This window comes from Pleurodeles waltl, chromosome 12 (genome assembly GCF_031143425.1).
Source record: "Pleurodeles waltl isolate 20211129_DDA chromosome 12, aPleWal1.hap1.20221129, whole genome shotgun sequence".
Taxonomy (NCBI): domain Eukaryota; kingdom Metazoa; phylum Chordata; class Amphibia; order Caudata; family Salamandridae; genus Pleurodeles; species Pleurodeles waltl.
In genome coordinates, this window is record NC_090451.1 from 403,060,121 (window position 1) to 403,084,850 (window position 24,730).

Genomic DNA, 24,730 nt, shown 5'->3' on the forward strand with positions numbered 1-24,730 from the left:
CAACAACAACACCCCCACAACCATCTCAACTGTTGACTCCTAAACACCCGCTCCCTACACAAACATGCTATAGAACTCTGGACCTCATCACATCACACTCACCTGACATCATCTTCCTTATGGAAACCTGGACGAACCGCTCATCTGAGCCTGACATAGCCACAGCCACCCCTGATGGGTACAAACTCCAATGCAAAGACCGCCTAAACAAACCAGGAGGTGGCATTGCCATCCTGCACAAAGACACCATTAAGGTTACCACCAACACACACAACACCCTCAACAGCGCAGAACACATGCACTTCCTAATCCACATAAACAACAAAACCACCCTCGGAGGTACACTCACATACAGACCCCCAGGGCCACGCCCCCGCTTCTGCGACACCATCGCCGACACTATCAGCCCTCACGCCCTCACCTCCACAGACTACATCCTCCTCCGTGATTTCAACTTTCACTTGGGGAACCCTCAAGACCACAACTCCTCATCCCTCCTAGACAACCTCACCAACCTCAGACTCAAACAACTGGTCACAGCACCCACCCGCTCAGCAGGACACTCACTAGACGCAATCTTCACTTCGAGCCAACACATAACCTACACCCACACCACCAAACTCCACTGGACCGACCACCACTGTGTCCACTTCTCCTTCGCCAAATCCCCCACACACCACCACCAACACACCACGCCCTACCGCATGTGGGACAAGATCCCCACAGAACACCTGAACTCCCAACTGGCGTAGAACCCCCCCGCCCACACCAATGACCCCAACACTGCTGCCCACAACCTTGCAAAATGGATCACCACCTGCGCAGACTCACTCGCCCCCTCAGAAAAAACATCACCATCCGCAACATCAAGAACGCCCCATGGTTCACCACTGAACTCCAAGACTCCAAGCGCAAATGCCGCAAAGCAGAGAAAGCCTGGCGACAGGAACACTCAACCACCAACTTCTCCACCCTCAAAACCTCCATTCGCAATCACCACCAACTCATATGCACCACCAAAAGAGGATACTACAAGGAACGCATAGACAGTAACTTCCACAACAGCAAAGAACTCTTTACCATCATCAAAGAGCTCTCCAAACCCAAAGCCAGCAACATAGACCCCACGCACATACAACTCCTCTGCGACTCCCTCTCAAACCACTTCCACCGCAAAATCCTAGACATACACAACAGTTTCATACCACACACACCCACCACACACACCCCCCACCCATCCAACAGAGACCCCTCTCACACCTCCCCCAACCTACTAACCACATGGGCCCCAACCACCGACGAAGAAACAGAAAAAACAATGAATTCCTTTCACTCTGGATCCCCCTCTGACCCCTACCCCCATCGCATCTAAAACAAAGCCAGCCCAAGCATCTCTCCCAAGCTTCACAACATAATCAACACCTCATTCGACACCGCCACCTTCCCAGACCCCTGGAAGCATGCAGAAATCACTGCACTCCTAAAAAAGCCCAGAGCTGACCTGAACGACCTCTCCAACTACTGCCCCATCTCTCTCCTCCCTTTCCCCGCCAAGGTCACTGAAAAACTAGTAAACACCCGCCTATCCCACTTCCTTGAGGAAAACAACACACTCAACCCCTCCCAGTCTGGGTTCCGCAAGAACCACAGCATGGAAACCACCCTCATCGCATGTACTGACGACATCAGAACCAGAGACGACAAGGGCGAGACCGTCGCACTCATCCTCCTGGACCTCTCCACGGCCTTTGACACTGTCTGCCACCATACGCTCTGCACACGCCTCCACAACACAGGGATTTGACACAAAGCCCTATACTGGCTGACCACCTTCCTTACCCATAGAACCCCAAAAGGCTGCCTCCCTCCCTTCCACTCCACTGCCACCAAAATCATCTGTGGAGTCCACCAAGGGTCCTCCCTCAGTCCCCTCCTTTCAACATTTACATGACCCCACTCGCCAACATCCTCCAACCACACGGAATCACCAGCTTCTCCTACGTAGAAGACACCCAACTCATCATCTCCCTCACCCGCAACCCTACTACCACCAACACCAACCTCCACGCTGCACTCCTTGACACCGCCAATTGGATGACAGCTAACCACCTCAAGCTCAACTCCAACAAAACCGAAATATTCATTTTTGGCCCCAACAAGACCAAATGGGATGACTCCTGGTGACCCACCGCCCTAGGCCCCGCTCCTACCCCCACAAACCACGCACGCAACCTTGGCATCATCCTGGACGCCTCCCTCTCCATGACCCAGCAAATCAACGCTGTCTCCTCCTCCTGTTTCAACACACTCTGCACGCTGAAAAAAACCTTCAAATGGATTCCCATAGAGACCTGAAAGACCGTCACCACCGCACTCATCAGCAGCAGGCTAAACTACGGAAACGCCCTCTACGCCGGCACCACACTTAAACTCAAACGCAAACTCCAGAGAATTTCTGAACACAGCCGCACGCCTCATCCTGGACCTCCCTCGCCATGAACACATCTCATCACACCTCAAATCCCTTCACAGGCTCCCCATCGACAAGAGGATCACCTTCAAAATCCTCATCCACACACACAAATCCCTCCACAACACCGGCCCAACCTACCTCAACGAAAGAGTGAACTTCCGATCTGCCGACCTCGCACTCGCCACAGTCCCCCGCATCACCACCACAGGAGGCAGATCCTTCTCCTACCTCACCCCCAAGGCCTGGAACTCCCTCCCCACCAACCTCCACAAGACCCAAGACCTCCTGCTTTTCAGAAAGAACCTCAAGACATGGCTCTTCGAACAGTGACCCTCCTTCTCCCCTCCCCCCCAGTGCCTTGAGACCCTCACGGGTGAGTAGCGTGCTCTATATTTTTTTTTGATTTGATTTGATTTGAAGAGGTTGATGCAGAGGAGTCCTGGTGGAGTCTTGCATGCTCAATCTGGGGACCCACCTTCAAGGGAGTATCTTAATAGCCCTAACAGGGGACTTGGTCACTTTGCATGGTGCCCACCTATCAGAGGGGGTCACTGATGTCACCTGCCTGACCTGGCCACTCAGATACTCCCAGGGACCTCTGCACATCTTGTTTTCAAGATAACAGAATCAAGTGGCCACCTGGAGGAACTCTGAGAACCACCTCTGGGGTGCTGATGGACAGGGTAGTGGTCACTCCCCTTTCCTTAGTCCATTTTCACGCCCCAGCTGGGGCAGGGGGTCCCTTGGCTGGTGCAAACTGGTTTATGCAAGGAGGGAAACAAATGTGCCCTTCAAAGCAAACTAGTGGCTTGTGGAGGCTACCTCTCCCCAGCCTTCTAACACCTATTTCCAAGAGAGAGGGTGTTGCCTCCCTCTCCCACAGGAAATCCTTTGTTCTGCCTTCACCTGCCTGAACTGATCAAGCAGCAGGAGGGCAGACAAAATGTCTGAGGGGCTGCAGCAGCTTGGGTTGCCCGCAAACCCAAAAGACTTGTAGGAGCAATACTCGGGGTGGGTCCTCTAAGGAGCCCCCAGAGTGTATGGAATCATGCCCCCAATACTGGCATCAGTATTGGGGTATGATTCCAACATGTTTGGTACCAAACATGTCCTGGTTCGTAGTTACCATCATGCAGCTGGACCATAGGTGATGACCTGTGGCTAGTACACAGGTAAAATGGCTTCCCCGCACATAGAAATACCAGTCTATTGGAACTGGGGTTTGTAGGGGCACCTCTGCTTGTGCAGGGGTGCCTTCCCACACAGGGACCCCTACCCTGCCCTCTGGGCTATGGGGGCCTAATATAGAGATGACTTAGTGACCTGGTGCAGTGACCAGCAGTGAAAGGGTGCATGCACCATCTCACGCAGGCTGCAATTGCAGGCCTGCAGACACAGTTTGCATGGGCTCCCATGGGTAGCATAATACATGCTGCAGCCCATGGGGGCCAACTGGTATACAAATCTTCTGGGTACCTAAGTATCATATACTAGAGACTTACAGGGATATATCAGTATGCCAATTTTGGGGTGTAAAGGGTACCAAAGCAGCCAGAATTGGAGGAGAGAGCACAGTCACTGGAGTCCTGGATAGTAAGGTCCCAGTGGAGACAGTCTAAACACACTGATAAACAGGCAAAAGTGGGGGTAACCATGCCAAAAAGAATGATTTTCCTATAGCGGGAATATTGAAAATCTTCCTGTGATGTGAAAAAGAGATACTACAAAGCAAATTATCTGGGCACGGGGAGTGAGAGGAAGAATTCAGGCAAGCGCCAGGGCATTAAAAGGGGTATTGAGGAGGTGGGAGTAAGTAAGGCAGAGTTTAAAGGATTATTAAAATAGGCCTCTAGGAAAGAGGATCTTTTTTGTACCTGAGTAATAAATGTTCAGTCTCACATTTACTAAATTCCTGGGATGGGAGAGTGATGACATTTTTCCCTATTTGGCAAAGATTCTGAATATTAAGATTCACCAAAGTATATTAAGGTTTTGGTGTGGAATAGATCTAGTTTTTATGTCAGGGAATCAGGAGGTTCTGCATGATGAAAGGAAAATCTGCCAATGTGGTCTTAATGTAAAAAATGAACTCTCTTCATACCCTGGTAGATTGTTTGTGGTTTTTACCCCACGGGTGAAGTGACTAAAGCCTATTTTTTTTCAAACATGGTATTAGAGATAGGGGACAAGCAATTGACCTAGTGATGAACATGAGATTCTTAGATGTGATGTGTGCTATGGGTCAATTTTTTATTTCCGTTGATACATCTTTAAAATATAATAATGTGATTTAGTTACCAGGTTGAGGGAGTAACATTACTTTATATAACAAGGGCTTTGTATGTTGTGGTTTTATATGGTTGGGATATGTTTTATTGTATGGTACAGTACTGGATTGTGTATACTGCAGTTTTAATGTGATAAAGTGTTGTAGAAGTGTTTTAAAGGATAAGGGCTAGCTACACATATGCTTTTGACTGACTGACTGGCAAGGAGATGTTGTGTCAGATAACAAAACTGCTCTAGGTTTCAAATGGAAACATCTTTGATTGAGTGCTTTCCGTGAAAATCAAGTTACAGTCAATGGCAAAGGCTGCTGTTTTTGATTTTATATTAGTCAAGATTTTTGTTGAATTATAGAAGGACAGTATTGGGCCCGTTGTTGTGGGTATTAATGGAGTGTCATCAGAGGACTTCATGGGAAAGGATTAGAGAGGGAGGGTGGAAGCCTGCTTAAGAAGTTAGGATAGGTGTTGACATTAGGTGATAGAGATATTTGATGATTTCGGGGTAGCTTCTGAGGGCCTGAGAACATTTGGCTCGAGAGAGCCATTCAGTGGTCTACTGGTGTATATTTGAGTGGCTTTGAAAAACCTCTAGTAAAGATCATGAAGCTGAAAATGGCACAACCAAGGACATATTTATTAAGGGTAGTGAAAAGATTGACATCTTAGCGACATCAGTTAGTTCCCTGTTTAACTGTTCTATCGCCATGCTGGAAGTAGGGTACATCTTATTGCCTCATATGATTTCCAAGGTTTGCAACTCTTTCCTGCCAGAAACCAATAACGCTGTAAGGGTCCAAAGTGTTTAAAGACTTTCGGTTCCACCTACCCTCCATTAAATGTACTTGTCAATTTCAAAACTCATGATTTTATTTATGCAATGTGCATGAAATCCTTCATAAATGTTAGTAAGCAAACGTATAAAGCAATGAAAGAAAGCTAAAGTTCATATTTATAGACTAACATCTGTGGATGGATTCGATACCTTGTTATCCATTGGTTACTGATGTTGTAGAGGTTAAGAGAGAGTACATACAGTTTTCTCTACGTTACTTATTTCATAATCTCATTTGAGCAATAGACACATTTAATCTTAGATATCAATTTAAACATCATTTCAGTTCATACAAATAATACCATGAACAAAAATGCAAATGCATGTGCTGTATTTAATGTCATCTTTTGTCTGACTATTATCGGAGATTAACAGTGGGAACAGAAAAAGAATCTGAATTAAATACCCCGTTTGCCCCCAGGCAGGGACAGGAACACGTTTAATTTACTTTAAAAGGTATTTGGAGATGCTGGAAGAGTTTCACTGGTGACACACGCTGCATTCATTGTAGGTGACAGGATGGAATGATAATTATGTTTTATTTAAATCTTTTGTGTGGAGATCATTTGTATTGTACAAAAATACTTATAGGACACTGCACATCTTAAATGTTGAATTTTCTTGCAAAGAATACATCTAAATAATAAGAATGTACACTTGTCAATAGAAATGTGAAATCAAGTAGCGTACATGAATACAAATGCAGTAACACAGCCCTACCAAGGACAGCAATTAAAATTTTGTAAGGCAGTTTTTAAAAATATTTTTTCAGTGACATGGGTTGATTTTAATATCCCCGAATATTATCCTTAATTGTCACAGCGAAACAGAATTATTTGTGCAGATTGTTACGTTTCAAAGTGACTCCTTAATGTTCCTTAATGTACAGCCTGGCCTTAAGCGTTGTTAACGTGACCCCAGATGAGAAAATACAATAAAGGATACCATTTAAAAATGCTAGTAACAAATGCTAGTAGTGCACATAACAAAGCAGCATTGTATAGTAATCCCTCAACTGACGTAGGTGAGATGCCAAGGAAGCCAAGGTTTATTGTGTGAGACGGATTCTGTTCTCTAGGTAACCAAACCTAGATAATTTACATATTATACTAAATTTAAAAAAAGTTAACTTGAATTTAATGATTTTGTTACAGAAGCATGGCATCCAACAATCCGTGATGAGGGGCAGTGGCCTCATTTTATTCAAAAGATTTATAGTAGTTCAGCAATATGTTTTTTGTCTTTTACTTGGAAAACATAACTTGTCATGTAATAGTTCTTTAGGAAAGGCATGATTAATATAGTTCTGCAGAAATGCCCTCACTTTTTAATTTCGATGTCAACTCTTGACTTGAGCTCATGAGTGTCATAATGCTAACTGCAATTTTTCTTTTCTTTTTTCCTTTGGGAACCATGATGTGCCCTGTACTTCTTTGATGCTTCTGGCATATGTGTACATTGCACTCTTCTGCTACAAGACATCTGTAAAATGAAGCATCATGAAGGAACTGTGAATAGTGTGGTAACTTGAAGTGATGTTCGTAAACTTTGTTGTGTGGTAAAACAGGGCCTTCTTATGCACAAAAGATGAAGGTAGCTCTGGAATACTGTGAGAGCGAGGCACTACCTAACTATCTGGAAAATTTGGCAGCTATGCATCTACCGGTTCCTCAAAGGAAAGGGCACAAAGCGATTTCATTATTCACAAGTGTTAAGAGCTTGACTTCAAAGACTTGTGACCCAGTGGTTCCCATCCAAATATCAAATGAAGGCCCAGAACGTCTTACATAGCTGGCGGTGGTCCTGTTCTCTTCCACATCAGCTCAGCCACCTATGACACTTTTACATCGAGCTTTGGGCAAAATGATCATTGTCACATCCAGCCTGAGACTGCCCAGTGTTAGAAATTAGGGATGTAGTTGGCAGAGGTATGCACCCTGTCCAAGTAGGGACCACAATCCTAGTGAGGCTAAGTCAGTTAGACACCATAAATTGACCTGTGCTCACCCTCTGGTAGTTTGGCACAGAACAGGCAGGATTAACTTAGAAGGCAATGTGTAAAATATTTGTGCAACACTTAATTACAGTCAAATAGTAACGAACACCACAAAAAGGACTCAGCACCAGTTTATAAAAATAGAGAATATTTATCTGAGTAAAACAAGACCAAAAAAACAAACATTCAATTAGCAGAAGTTGAGATATGATTTTTTAAAAGATTAAGGCCCTCATTACAACCTGTGCGGTCTTCACAGAAGACCGCCGAGGCTGCGGGCACTGGAATACCGCCAGTGCTGGCGGTATATCTGGCTCCCTATATTGACTTTTCCACTGGGCCAGCAGACGGTAACCATGTTACCGTCCCCTGGCTCACCGGAAAAGTCACATTAACATTGCTGCTGGCTCGTAATAGAGCAGGCAGCAATGCTGATGTGCAGCGGGTGCAGTAGCACCCGTCACGCATTTCACTGCCCGAAATTCAGGCAGTGAGATGCACGATGGGGCCCCCAGGGGCACCCCAAGTCCCCCTTACCGCCAGCCTTTCCATGAAAGTGTTTACTGCCATGGCCAGGCTGGGGGTCGGGGACTCATAATCCCCAGGTGGAGAAAAACTAATTTACAAGATTTTCACTATCTGGACATGTAAACTTAAAAGTACATGTTCAACTTTTTAAATACACTGCACCACGCCCTTAGGAATAAGTAGGGCCTGTCTTAGAGGTGACTTACATGTAATAAAAAGGAAGTTTTGGGCCTGGCAAGTGGGTACATTTGCCAGGTTGAAATGGCAGTTTAGAACCGCACCCACAGGCTCTGTAGTGGCAGGCCAGAGACGTTCATGACAGGCCACTGTAATGGGTGGCACAATAAGTGCTGCAGGTCCCCTAGTAGTATTTCATTTACAGGCCCTGAGCACATATTGTGAACTTTACTAGAGACTTATAAGCAAAATAAATATGCCAATTGTTGAGAAGATAATGGGGGTCATTACAACATTGGCGGTAAAAGCCGCTTACCGCCATGGAGAAGACTGCCAACACACTGCCGCGCCCGCGGAATTCCGCCACGGTCATTATAACCCACAGCTCGGAATCCGCCAAAATCCAGACACCAACACAAGTCCGCCACACCAATGGTCAGTGATAAACTGGCTATAACAAAACCTCCACCGTCACGCCAACAGGAATACGCCAACACTATCACGACCCATGAATCCACGCGGCGGTCTTTCAACCACGGTATTCCATTGGCGTTACACACCGCCGCGCTCAAAATACACATTCATTTACAAAATACTACCACATTGGACAATTCCAAATACACACACCTGATACACAAACAGACAACACTCCCACACATCCAATACAATATAAAACACACACCCACATTACCCACAAACCCTTATGACCAGAATTGTGACAGAAAGCCAGAGAGAGTCACCACCAGAAATAAGAATAGCATCCACAGGCACCCTACACCATCACTCACACAACATCCAAGCACCTCACACAACACACCTCTAAATATCACCCCACACAACACACACCACCCCACACATCAGCCACACCACCCCATGGCACCACAAAGACACCCCAGGTTCTCTGAGGAGGAGCTCAGGGTCATGGTGGGGGAAATCATCTGGGTAGAGCCACAGCTATTTGGATCACAGGTGCAGCACACCACCATAGCTAGGAAGATGGAGCTATGGCGAAGAATCGTGGACAGGGTCAACGCAGTGGGACAGCACCCAAGAACACGGGATGACATGAGGAAGAGGTGGAACGACCTACGGGGGAAGGTGCGTTCCGTGGTCTCAAGACACCACCTTGCGGTTCAGAGGACTGGCGGCGGACCCCCACCTCCTCCCCCAGAACTCACTACATGGGAGGAGCAGGTCTTGGCTATACTGCATCCTGAGGGCCTCACAGGAGTAGCTGGAGGAATGGACTCTGGTAAGACAAATCTTTACTACCTTATCCCCCACCCCACCTGCATGCCATCACATACCCCCACCCTCGCCCTTACCCCCATCACTCCAACTCCTCACATATGTCCCAATATCACAAACCACACTTCCCAAACCCAAGCCCTGCATGTAACACCAAAGCATGGACACCCATCACCAAAGCATGTCCACTGCACATGCCCATACACCCCCCTAAACCATTATCACACAAGGTCCTACACAGGAATGCAAGTACTGGGGTACAGGGTCACCCACCCATTGCACACCATGGCACACACAGATGCAATAATCATGCCTTTACACCCCTGCAGGACCTCTACCAAACGTCACCGGACAGGAGGGTCCAGACATGTCCACTCCACCCACAGAAGAGGCCCACAGTGATGACAGATTCTCTCTGTCCAACGGGATCTAGATGACCAGCCCGGCCCATCTGGGACCTCGGGACAGTCAGTTCCCCTCACACTGACACAGGCCACTACAGAGCTTCCCCCCTCTGGAAACATCAGCACAGCACCCACCCAGCGGGCCCATCCCTCTGTCCCCAGGACACGTCAATCAGCAGTGTGTCCACCACTACAGGGAACCCAGACTAACCCACCACCCCAATAACACCATGGACCTTGGGATAGTGGCAGTGGGCACACTTGCTAGGAAATGGAGTACTGACAGCACCTGCCCTAGAGGGGGGATTCCTGTGGGATGGCAGATAGCTGACATCAGGTCTGGCTCCAACTGGGCACACAGTTCCAGGATTATGGTACGATCAAGTCTGTAGGGATGATCACATGTCGCTCCTCCATTGTCGACAGGTCCACCAGCGGTCTGTACACTGGAGGATGCCGCCATCTCCTCACCTGCCCCAGCGGACGTTGCCTATGGAGGAGAACAGCGAGCAGAGAGTCAACCAACTCTGAGGTACGTAAACACAACTTAATTGGAAAATGTTTGCAAATCGACATATGGCTGTATTAGTGTTTAAGCAAGGCCTAGATATGTGTGACGCAGTCCTAAATAATGCCATTTGTGCCCCTGAAATGGCGGCTGCCTGACCTGTACAGTGGGACAAAGGGATATGAGGTAACTGCGGTGGCGTTGTACACCGTTGCGGTGCAATCCTGCATTGGTTAACATTGGACCCTATGGGTCCCAGGAGCCAATGATGATTTACGCCGGCGGTGACGGTACGCACCGCCGCGGACGTGACCGCCATGTTCTCTCTGTTCAACACTTGATACCTGATCTACGACAGGAGAGGACCTACACTGCAAGTGCTGCTGTGACCTCAGTCTGGAAGAGACAATGGCTCGTGTGTCTGGGGAAAGGGCCCCTGCCTTCAGCAAGGAGGAGTTGGAGAAACTAGTGGATGGGGTCCTCCACCAGAACACGCTACTCTACGGTCCTCCAGACAAACAGGTGAGTACACTGTGAGCATGCTGTATGGGCAATGGCTGTTTGGGGTGGTGTGGATGAAATATGGGGGGGAGAATGAGGCGTGCATGAAACGACGGTGAGTGCATGTGCGTCATGGCAAGGGTAGGGATGGGGGCCAATGACTGTGACGGTGCGGACAGTTATATCTTCTCCTTTTCCCCTGTACTATTCCTGTAAGTCAGCGCCCACCAGAAGAAGGATATTTGCCATGCCATCTCCAAGGAAGTCCGGACCCTGGGGGTCTACCACAGACGGAGCACCCACTGCCGGAAAACATGGGAGGACATTCGCCGCTGGAGCAAGAAGACAGCGGAGGCCCAGCAGGGGATGGCCTCCTAATGTGGGAGGGGTGCCCGTCGCACCATGACCCCCCTGATGTTCCAGATCCTGGCGGTGGCGTACCCGGAGTTGGATGGGCACTTGAGGGCATCACAGCAGCCACAAGGGGGTGAGTACACTCTCATTCAGCTGATTCAGCGCGCATTGTAGGTGTCTGGGTGGGGGAGGTGGCCTGTGGGTTCTCCTAGGCCATGGCGAGTTTAGTAGGCAAGGTCCCTTCTGAAGGCAGGCCCTAGGGCACCCCGCCCCACCTATGTACAGAGCCAACTACACCTAGTCAGGCTCCTGTGACTTGCATGTGTGCAGCAATCGGGCATAGGCCTTGTACCCCATGTCCCTGTGATCAGTTAGGGAACTCAAAGTGCATGGCGTAGTGCAGAGGGCTGCTGTGTCTGTGGTGTCCGCCAACGGTAGCGGTATTGCATGCATTCAACATGTCTTTCTTCTGTCTTCCCCCCCTTTTTGTGGTCTCCCTGTTCTTGTGTGCATTAGCATCATCAGGCGGAGGAGCAGTGGCACCTGAGCAGGAGGGAGCTGCATCCCACATGGCCCTGGAGGGCGACACAACGGAGTATGAATTCACCAGTGGGGCGGAGGTCGAGGGGAGCTCCATGGCGGGGACAGGAGCTGAGACCAGCGATACGGACTCCTCCTCTGATGGGAGCTCCCTTGCGGTGGCGGTCCCATCTGTGCCCCCAGCATCTACAGGTACAGCCGCCACCCTCCCTACCAGCACCGCCCTCCCAGCAGCCCCTCAGCGTTTGCCCCGTGCCGCTCACCCAGGAGGGTGGGCATCTCCTTCGCCCCAGGCACTTTAGCCCTTGCCCCTGTCACCCCTGCTGCCCTCAGTGAGGAGGCCATTGACCTCCTCAGGTCCCTCACTGTTGGGCAGTCTACCATTTTGAATGCCATCAAGAGTGTAGAGAGGCAGTTGCGACAAACCAATGCATACCTGAAGGGCATTCATTCTGGCCAGGTAGCCCAACAGCGAGCTTTTCAGACTCTGGCCTCAGCACTAATGGCAGCCATTGTCCCAGTTTCTAGCCTCCCCCCTCCAACTTCCTCCACCCAGACCCACACCCCTGTACCTCAGCATACCCCAAGCACACCATCAGACCAGCATGCACACACCCCAACACACAAAGGAAGCTCAGGCAAACATAAGCACCACACATCCCACAGGCACTCACGCAAGTATCATACACATGCAGACATACCAACATCCACTGCCTCCACTGTGTCCCCCTCCTCCTCGTCTCCCTCCTCCCTCCCTGTCTCATCTCCACTCACACCTGGATGCACTACATTGTCAGCCACTACCTCCATCACCAGCACACCCACCACCACACCAAACCCCACTCACGTGCACTCACCACCCCCACTACCATTCACATATCCCCTGTGTCCTCTCCCAATGTGTCTGTGAGCCCAACTCCCAAGGTACACAAACGCAGCCACACACACACCCAGCAGCCATCCACCTCACGACAGCCTCCAGCCCATGCACCTTCACCCAAAGACAGCAAACGTACACCTCCTACAACCACTACCTCTTCCTCCGCTCCCAAACCCCCTCCATCTACCCGTCCCAGTGTGCCCAAAAAACTTTTCCTGTCCAACCTTGACCTCTTTCCCTCACCTCCCCCACCCCTTCAGTCTCCTAGGGCCCGCCTCTCCAGGTCCCAACCCAGCGCCTCAGTAGTAACCGGCTCTGGAGTGCGCCAGGCAGCAGGGCAGCCAGTGTGGCAAGGAGCCAGAGCACAGACAGTCCCCCACCTCAAAAGCAGAAAAAGTTGGCCAGTGCCCGGCTGGAGAGAGGAAAAAAATCTGCCACCAAAGCCGCTCCCAGGGGTACAGTTGGGAGTGTGGAGACAGCTGCACCACCATCCAAGGTGGGGAATGGGCACAGTAAAACCGGCAAGTTTGGGAAAACCTGCATGGCGGACAAGACCGCAACAAGCACTGCTGCCAAGGACACCCCGCCACCAGCACCACTGAACAGGACACCGCCGCCACCAGCACCGCTGCCAAGGACACTGCCGCCACCAGCACCGCTGAACAGGACACCGCCGCCACCAGCACCGCTGCCAAGGACACTGCCGCCACCAGCACCGCTGAACAGGACACCGCCGCCACCAGCACCGCTGCCAAGGACACTACCGCCACCAGCACCGCTGCCAAGGACACCGCCGCCACCAGCACCACTTCCAAGGACACCGCCGCCACCAGCACCGCTGAACAGGACATCTCCACCACCAGCACCGCTGAACAGGACACTGCCGCCACCAGCACCGCTGCCAAGGACACCGCCGCCACCAGCCCCGCTGAACAGGATACCGCCGCAACAAGCGCTGCAGGCCAGTGAGCGCTAAAGATTCCGACACTACTGAGGCCTCCACAAGCAGGATGAAGCACTCTGGGCACAAAGCCCCCTCCAGAACTAGTGGAGATTGACATCCACTACCTCAGTCCTTGGCAGGATGAAGCACTCTGGGCTCAAAGCCCCCTCCAGAACCAGAGGAGACTGTTATCCACTTGAGAGACTGTGGCTTTGCACTCCACAGGATAAAGCAGTGGGCAACCCACCCACTGGAGAGACTTGAGATACTGTGGCTTTGAACTCCCCAGGATAAAGCAGTGATCAAACCACCCACTGGAGAGACTTGAGAGACTGTGGCTTTGCACTCCCCAGGATAAAGCAGTGGGCAACCCACCCACTGGAGAGACTTGAGAGAATGTGGCTTTGCACTCCCCTGGATAAAGCAGTGGGCAACCCACCCACTGGAGAGACTTGAGAGACTGTGGCTTTGCACTCCCCAGGATAAAGCAGTGGGCAAACCACCCACTGGAGAGACTTGAGAGACTGTGGCTTTGCACTCCCCAGGATAAATCAGTGGGCAACCCACCCACTGGAGAGACTTGAGAGACTGTGGCTTTGCACTCCCCAGGATACATCAATGGGCATGGAGCCCCCTCGTGGATCTGGCGTTGTGCACTCATCCGGCTGAGGTGCCCCCCTTCCCTTCCCCCTGAGGTGCCTGTTTTATTTCTATCTGATGCCCCAGCAGTGTTCTCTCTGTCTTGTTCGGGTATCTTGTGTGGGCCTCGCCCATGCATTTTGGGCCCAGTGGACCACGGACTATGATGGTGGAATCCCTTGGACTTGTATTCTTGGTGTATAGATTTGTTTATAGTGTGAATATCTTTATATATGTATATATTTTTGATTCATGTATTTGAATATATTGCAATCATTCAACTCATTTCCTTTTGTCCTTGAATTCTTCCAGGGGGGTCTGGGGGGTGTAATTGTAATGTATCATGATGTATTAGTGTGTGTGTTGTCGTGGGTGAGGGTGGGGGTAGGGGTGTTGCGTGTGTGTGTCACTCTTTTTTCCCTCCCCCCTCCCCTGTGTCATAGGTGCAGTACTCACTGTGGTCTTCGCCGCCATCTTTGTTGTTTCTGGTAGAGAAGCAGGAAGGCTGGCAGTATGTGGAGCTCGGGTTCCATGGCGTCCTGATTCCTCATGGGGTGTGTAGAGGTGAGTGTTTTCCCTTACAAGTCCTGTTTCCACTGTGTTTTTGTTCACGGTGAATCCGCCCCGGAAAAAGTGGCGGATTGAACTGTTGTAATTCTGTGGGCCGTACATTGTCCTCCGCCTTTCTGTTGGCGGTTACCGCCGCAGTGTTTGTTTGTACCGCCTAGGCGGTCGGAGTGTTAAAGTGGCTGTATATGTTGGCGGTTTCCACCACGGTCGTGATTCCAAAATTTTTTCCACCGGCCTTTTGGCGGTTTTACCGCCGCTTTAACACCGACCGCCAGGGTTGTAATGACCACCAATGTTACTATGTTTAGAGTACAGAGCACCTGTACTTTATCACTGGTCAGCAGTGGTAAAGTACCCAGAATCCTAAAAGTCAGCAAAAAGTAGAAAAACTATCAGAAGAAAGCAAAAAGTTTGAGGGTGACCCTGCAGAAAGGGCCATTTCCAACACCCAGGATCTTGTAGAGTTCCATTATTCAAAAATACCATAGATGATCTAATTGTTCCTGGAAAAGTGTGGTCCTATGTGCCCATGAGGCTGTGTTTAAACTGATACTGTTCACATTACCAGATGGAGAATTGGGAATTGTGTAGAGGACAAGCACTGATGGTAATTGGAGATACTTCAGTCAAATTGCAATGTATGTATGGGTCTACCATAGAGTTAATCTTTTTTACTAATAGTATCCTTCCACAAATATTTGTTGCAATTGCAGCTGCACCATCTTCCTTTACTTTGAAGTGTTACAGTGTGGAGATTCTGTTCACATTTGCATGTAAGAGGTTCTGATATAGATGGACTTTTGATATTAGAACTACCAGCTAAATGAATGACCACACATAGTTTCTAGGAGCAATATTACGAGGTAGATTGTTAAAAACTAGCCTCATTATGTATCAGCAATTCCATGTAAAAGCTGGTAGGATGAGGAATGGCAGAATTAATGCAAAAATAATGGGTTGTGATTTGCTTTATTACAGGTCAACCAATTGAAGTACAACTGTGTGAAATAATGACATTGTTGACAACTTTGCACATGCATATTTTTAAATGAACCCCCTCTGGTTTCCATAGCAAAAAAGTATTTTGAAACTTTAACTTTTACATGCCTTCGAGACATGCTAAAATAGGCTAGGATGGCCACCACCCATTATGGATACTGTTTCCATTCCTGGACTTTGTGTGACAGCTTATTGCATTCTGGATGTTGCATTCTTGTTTTGCATCCATTAATCTAATTAGACTAACACAAGTGAAATCAATGACTTGTAGTTGAAAGGGGACCGTGATGACCTGGAATGAAATGATTACCCTAAAAATGCTAGAAACGTTAAACTATGGAAGACTCTTTTACGAGGCCCTAGATTTACACAGTGCCACCAGAGCATCATTTTATTGATGTTCTGGTGGTACAGTGAGCCAGCCCATATTTACAAGGCCATACAAAGCCACTTTGTGTGGCTTTTTATGGCCTTGTAAATTTGGATACCTTTCATGCATAACACTGCATGAAAGGGGTGATCCATGGGTGTTGCCTGGGGTGTTCCCATGAAGCACACCTTGAACCCAAAGGAGTCTGATGCTTTCCCAGATTTACATGTTTGGGAATTCTTCATAGTCCTACGCTATCACAAGGGCTGCGTAAGAATTATGCAACCAGGAGAAATGTTGTTATTTCTCCCTACTTTTCCTCTTTCTATGTGTGCTGCATTCAGGAGCACACATAGGAAGAGGAAAACACCTCTTGTGATTGTTTTTGTGCAGGAAGGTGTTCCTTCTTACACACAAACTGTCATCCCTGCAACCCAGGCATCCTTGCACCATGGTGCAAGGGTGCCTGCGTTGGTGCTAGGCAGCAATTTGTGCACCAGCGCAGGGGGAGAAGAATAAATGCACCATACCTTGTAGATAAGGTGCATGTCTGCCATTTCCCAGTGAGCAGAGTGGTGCTGCGCTACCCTGCCCTACAGGCCCCGTAATGAGGTCCTAAATTTTAGAGAAAATCTTAACAAATAACAAAATATAAATCATGCACAAATTCTAAATCACAATGCCATATTGGTTTATATATATCGAGAAATATTTTTAAATTATTTAGCCATGGGTAGCTTGAGATAAGTAGATTGTAGAATCTATGCTTTTATCAATGTGCCAGAATGCAAGTTGAAAAGAAAGTGCATTTTGCACGTCTGCTTTCACAAAAGACATTAGCCAGTGTGCAAAGTGACCTACAAATGCATAGCTTAAGGTAGCCATGTATACATTGGCCAATACCAACTTTTGTTCCTGGATACTGAAAAGGGTGTGTTTTTCACACAGAGCCAACACTTTCCTCCTACTTCCTTTAACCTGTGTGAGAGCAGACATTCAACATGACTTCTTCAAGGGAATCTGCAATGTAAACCTGGGGCCCATATGGCCAATGTAAACATTTTAAGCCTTCCTAAGACACTCATTTTGCAGAATGTGACCACTGGGGTACTGAAGTTCATGTCTTTGTTTCCTCTAAGTTAGAGGTGGAAATAAGACCACACACTTTTCTCTTCATTGTTCTTTTCAATCCTGTCCAAAGGAAGGCATTCACCTGACTATTTAGGCCGAACGCTGAGGTCTTCTGTGAATAAACCCCAAAGAGTTGTATGGACTCCTGAAGGAGGAGGCAGATCTAAAAAATTCTCTCCAGTACCCTTCTCTCAGGAAACCCATCACCCAGGTGACTCACGTAGATGCCTAGCAGGCAGGGAGAAATCTCTGGATCCAACCGCCTTCTGCACACTGTTGGTTATCCACCATACAGTCCGAAGCAAGGTTTTGGTGGAGATTTTGGTTTCTTGGCTTTACCACAACAGGCCTGAAACTACCCCAAAAAAGATGGATTATGTCTCCTAGAGGGCAGATGAAAAGGAGACTTAGGCCCTCATTACGACCTTGGCGGTCGGCGGTAATTTGGGGAAAGAGGCTGGCGGTACCTTTTCCCAAATTATGACATTGGCAGTTTGGCTCAAGCCAAACTGCCAATGTACCACTCTGTCCGCCAGGATGGTAACGGCCACTGGGCAAGAGACTTCGGTCTCCAACCAGGCGGCCATCACAATCCCACCCTCTGGATTATGACACGACCTACCGCCATGGTTTTCGTTTCAAGCGTACCGCCACGAAAACCATGGCAGTAGGCACTATCAGTGCCAGTGGATCCTTCCCTGGCACTGATAGGGGTCTCCCCGCCACCCTCCCCAGAGTCCTCCCTCCCCCTCCCACTCCCCCTCCCTCTCCTGCCCCCACACATTTACACACCCACACGCGTACACATACACACTCATACACACACGCATACCCACATCCACCCACTCATGTACACATACATACCCACACACCGCAACACACACCAACATACATTGTCTCACAACACTACATACACATACTCTCACATTCAGTCATTCACACACTCATTCAACGTGACTCACAACCGCATGCACACATAGAAAAACAGACACACCCCGACACACACACACAACACCCACACACACACACACACACACAACACCCCCACTCACGCAAATACCACCCCCACCCCCCTCTACTGTCAGAGAACCCGACTTACCTGCTTGCCGGGGGTCCTCCTGCAGGAGACAGGAGGCGGCGCGGCTGCCAGCAGCAGCATCCACCAGCAACACACCACCAGGCCGTATCATTGCTCATGATACGGTCGGCGGTGTTTTGCTGGCATGGCGTTGCTGCTGACAGCAGCACCACCTTACCGCCGTCCGCCGTCCGCCGCCATCCGCCGCCAAGACCGTCGACGGTATTCTGGCGGAATACCATCTACGGTCATAATGCGGGTGGGCGGCTGGTAGCCACGGCGATGGTATTGGCGACCGCCATTGTTGTAATGAGGACCTTAGGATGTTTCAAGGGGGAAGAATGTTTCTTTTTTTAAATAATTTGTGGAGCTTTTCCTTCAGCTATGCTCTAAAAACCTGATTACCCTGGAAACGCAACCTAAAGGCAGACACCTTCTGGACTAAGGGCCAGATGTAGCCATCCTTTTGCGCCTCGCAAACTGCGAAAAACGCAGTTTGCAAGGCGCAAAAGGCCTAACGCGATGCACAACCTCAACCTCAACCCACAACCGACTCGCAATTTGAGGCTGCGACTCGGAATCAGGAAGGGGTGTTCCCTTACTATTTGCGACAGCATCGCCATGCAGAGTTGCTTTGGGACGCGAATGCGGTCGCAAACCAACTCGCAGTTACCATCCACTTGAAGTGGATAGTAACTCATTCGCAAAAGGGAAGGGGTCCCCATGGGACCCCTTCCCCTTTGTGAATGTCACTAAAAAAGATTTTTCAGAGCAGGCAGTGGTCCTATGGACTCTGAAAAAACCGAAACCAAATGGTTTCGGTATTTTTTCTTTTTGCAGCTTGTTTTCCTTCAAGGAAAACGGGCTGCAAAAAGAAAAAAGAAAAAAAAACTGCTTTATTCAAAAAGCAGTCACGGACATGGTGGTCTGCTGTCTCCAGCATGCCACCAACCCTGTGAGTGCCTAGACTCGCTATGGGGTCGCAAACTGCGACCCACCTCATTAATATTCATGAGGTTGGTCTTTGCGACCCCATAGCGAGTCGCAGAAGGTGTCTGAGACACCTTTCTACATTTGGTTTTGCGAGTTACAATTTGCGAGTCGCTATGACTCGCAAATTGCAAGTCGCAAAAATATACCTACCTACATCTGTGAGCACACCAGTCCTTTAATACCAGGTTACGACGAACTGCCACACAAGCCCTACCTGACAATGCATATTTTCAACCTGATGTTCAATTTGCTCTAACAACTCTCAAAAGTCAGATGCATCATTCATCGATCTGAAAAGAGCGTTAATGTTTGAAATCAAAGATTGGGTCACAAAAGTACCATGTATTCTAGCCCTCAGAGCCAGGTGCAAGCCTGAGTACACCTTGCGCAAAACAGCAGCAATCTTTTTGTCCACAGAGTGTTTTATGACCACAGCTTCTGCCAACAATATTCTCCCAATCAAACTGGCCTCAAAAGAATCAATAGGGATTAAATCTGAATTTAGATGCATATCCTGCAACACATACAATTTTGCTGTTAATCTAGGGAGCATAATTTGTCAGGGTCCATCCATCCACCCTTACAACTTCATTAATGTATGGATGAACTGGAACATCCAGGGGAGCAACACCCGGAAACTGGCATCAGATGGAGACCTTGCTGAAGTCTCATGAGCCTCATCCTCAGGGAAACACATATTAACCGTACAATACATAATCAACTCAGGAAATATCTCCCTAGCAATGTACTTACCATTATGGTCCTCAGTCCCAGAACCCTCCTCTTCTGGTCCTGATGACTCAGAGGGTCTCAAAGGTAAGGCATCCTTATGCTTGACTCTGTCTGACCTCATCTTTAACAAAGTATCCTTTATCAGCCTATTTATGATGGCTTCTACACTATAGTTACGCCTCTTTGGAGAAGAAGTCGAAGATCCTGATTAAGAAGGGGATGTTTCAACATCCCTCCTCTTTTATGCATGTTTCCCCATATCCAGTAATGCAGAAACACTTCCAAAATAGCCAAAAAACATCTACAGGTATAATTTCACAACGCAAATCGTTACGTGGTACTCACCCTGCATACCAGTTCCTAATGACTTTCCTAATCACACTCGCAGACACACCCAAGCACTATTAGATATGCATGTATACAAACATACAGGCACTTGTTGACACAGGCAGAGTCTGAGTGGATGCTTGGTTTGTTTGATGGTCGTGTGGGTGTATGCAGGGGATGGTAGACAGTAATATAGCTATTTGTGTAAGACATGGCTTATGGGTGGGTAAATGCATGGATATGATTGCACAGATGTTTTTGTGCAATTGTTGTTGAATGAATGTGTTGGAAAGCTGATTATTGGTTAGGGGAAGTCAGTACCTACACTTAGCAAGAGGCCACAAACCCCCACTAGGTCCAGTCAAGATCTCAATAAATGTATCCTGGCTCAACACTTGGTAGCTTGGTCACAAGCAGTTAGGCTTAACTGAGGAGACAGGTGTGTAAAGCCAATTTATAAAAATAGATTATATTTTGTATCTTTAAAATGACATGAAAATGGCAAAAATCCAATATAGGAACTGCAGATATCAATTTTTTTTAATTACATTTTTTTAGCACCTAGAATCAAAAAGCGTCACTCAGAACATTTGGTCGCACTTGACCTGGGAAAAGTCAAAATTTTAAACCAACCGTGATGTAGCCCTGCTCAGCTGCACTGAGCTAGAGGCCTCGGTTAAAGTTTTACCTTCAATCTTAGAACATTTCTTGAAGATTTCTCTCAGACTGGGACAAAGTCACAAGTTGAGGCTGACCTCGCTGGAGATCTCTTCAGTACACTGAGCAGGAGGCCTCGGTCAAACGTTTACCTCCAGATTTTGAAACGTTTCTGTAGCTTTTCTTCCCCGATATCGGACTGTGACGTTGTTGGATTGCCTTTCCACAAACCTCCAGTCAAATCCTGGAAGTCTGGGGCTCCGGAGCTTTTCAGCAGGATGAACCTGCAAGGTTAGTGGTCGACGTTGGCCAGCCTGACTTCCGCTGTTGGGTTGGTCCACTAATGGAGCTTTTTTTCCAAAGTTGCTCCAAACTTCTCCAAACGTCTGGCTCTTCTTCTAGAAGTGCTTTTAAGATGCTTCAAGTGTCAACAACTCACCACAAGGTTCCACAAGCTCTGAGTTGCTCCTTGGGGGTTAGACCTTCAACTCTTAGAATGCACCTGGTCACAATCCTTACATGGCCATTGGTCACTGGTCAGCTAGGCTATTTGTTCAGGACATGATTCAGGAAACTCTTGTCAGCACCTTTCTACCTGTAGCTTACAGGGAGTCCCTTCCTGGAGATGTAGAAGAAAGGTAAAGTTATTTCCCTGTCCAAGTTATATTCAATTCAACAGTGGCAAGTTGTTGGATTTATTATAACATTTATTTGATACCAAACTTGTAATATTTAGCTTCTTCTATGGAAAATAAGACTTTATTATTTTAAAATAATAGCTCTCCATGTTAGCCTATGGAGCCCATTCACTACAATGGAGAAACATGAACTTGACTATTTTTCACTCACCAGGGCTTTTATAACACCTTTTATAAAGTCCCTGCTTATAGTTACACTACACCCAACAATGGGGGCACTCCGAGCATATCTTAGGGGTGACGTGTATGTAAAAATAAGGTAGTTTTGGAAGTGCTTTTAATTCCGAAGTCGTATTTAGCGTTAACTTTAACTTAAAAGCATCCAGCAAGGCAATCCTGCTTTTAAAATGACACTGGGCACCACAGTAGTGCACCTATGGGTGTACTATCTATCCTGGGGACCCTAAACCTACATGCCCACCATATACTAGGGACTTATAGGTAGGTTGGTACAGCCAATCACAGTGAATCTAATTTGCATTTACCACTTTAATCTGAGCACAGGCCCTGGGACTGGTTAGCAGTATCCAGGGCATCATTCTAGTATGGAAAACACCAGTATGAGTGGAAAAAGTGAGGGGGCTTCTACAATCAACCCAGTTTCCCTAGGATGAATGATTTTTTATAGGTGGATGGTTATAATTGCTTAGATGAAGGTGGGCGATGGATTCAGGACTGAACATGAATGACATTCCAAAGATGATTGGATGAATGTATTACTATGTGTGGTTCAGACTTTGTGGATGCATGTCTGTGGATGTAAGAATAAGTAAATGAATGTGGTTGAACTTGTATGAGAGGAAGGGTGGATGAATGCATGTGGTTGGATGTGTATGAATACTTGAGGGTGGTGGACAGACAAATGCATATGTGTGGTGAATCAAAGCAATGGCCTAAAAGGAAGGAATAATGAGTGGTTGAGTTGAGGTTGATACTGAACTGTATATAGTTTAATGGACGGAAGAATCTAGGAGAGTGGATAGTGGATGCATGGGTGTTGAGTCTTATCTAAACGGATGAATGAATGGAGATCGATATTTCTTAAAGTACACACATAGAAGAATATAGAAATTCACATTACTACATAGCACACAGACATGTGCACAAACAAAAAGATACGCACACACAGATAGTGGCACATATAAGCACAAAAAATGACACACAGACAGAGATTACAAGACAGAGGGAGTCACTACGAGTCTGGAGGTCCAAGGACTGCCAGGCAGGCATCGCAGCAAAAGACCTACTACGCCTCCAACACATCCAAAACGCCTCCGCCCGGCTGATCCTCAATGTACTCCGCCACAGCCACATCTCCCACCACCTAAGAAACCTTCACTGGCTCCCTGTGGACAAAAGGATCACTTTCAAGCTTCTTACCCACGCTCACAAAGCGCTCCACGACACCAGACCAGCCTACCTAAACAACAGACTCAGCTTCTACACCCCCACCCGTCAGCTCCGCTCCACTAACCTCGCCTTCGCCGTCGTCCCCCGCATCCGAAGAAAGACCTCCGGTGGCAGATCCTTCTGATACCTCACTGCCAAAACCTGGAACACCCTCCCCACCGCCCTGCGACAGACTCAAGACCTACTCACCTTCAGAAGGTTCCTCAAGACCTGGCTCTTCGACCAGTAACAACAGCTCCACCACCCCCGAGCGCCTTGAAACCCTCACGGGTACGTAGTGCGCTTTATAAATCCTATGATTGATTGATTGACTCATGATGGCGGTAAAACGGCCGCACTCTAGGTGGTCAGACTGCCACATTATGACCTGGTGGGCGGACCACCAGGGGACTGCTGTCACCACGAGGAACATGGTTCCCGGTAGGCTGATGGCTGTCAGAGTTATGCTCAACCACGCCGGCGCTGCACTCAGCACCGCTGTGCTGATCAAAACCCCATTTACCACCAGTGCTGGAGGGCACATGAGGGGAACTGCCCAGTATCCTCAGAATGAGCACTGTCTGCTTTGCTCATTCGGAGGGTGCTGGGTGCTGCAGTGTTGGCCACTGCTCCCTTAGGGCTCCCTGGGCCAACCCAGCTGGAACATCGTAGTACAACATTGTAATGTGATGGGGGTGCCACCGGCATGGCGGTGGAGTCCTTCCCATGGCTTTGGTGGTCCTGTGGTGAGACCGCCAAAGTTGTAAGGAGACACACATTCACTAAATCCTCCCCCACAGACAAGAACACATGTGAAACACAGTGATGCATTCATTTACAGACACACATGCACACACTAAAGTTCATTACAAAAAACACGTCTAAACACAGACACAAACAAACACAGGCATCCCCACACATGAATGAAAACAAAAGCAGACTGTAACACATACACACACTTTTATACACTTAGTGCAGATACAAGAGCAAACCCAGACTCCTCAACACATATGGACACACACAAACACACACACACATGCACATGTTCATATATACACATTCACACACAGGCTCACACACACACACACACACACACATAGCTCTTTGCTCTGTTGTTTTCATTGGTGTATGTACTTTGTTGGTAACTGGTGCAGATCTTGAATATTGACTGAGGAATTTCACCTGACCTTATTATCAAGGTCAACATATTGTGAGTACAAACACCTGAAAGGGAATGTTAAAGTTAAGTCTACCTTTAGTATCTTGGGTATTGGATGGGTAGAGTTGAGGTGAAAACTATTTTTTAATATTTGTTTCTATTTTGTTATATGATTCTTAAATATATTATTCATTTATTTTTATGTGAAATAGATTTAATTACTGTTTTTCAAATGTTATGGGTTTTCTCAGGGAATATAATGGATAATATTTAAGAACTATTTGTTGTTATTAGCAGTTTATTTATCAACAAAATA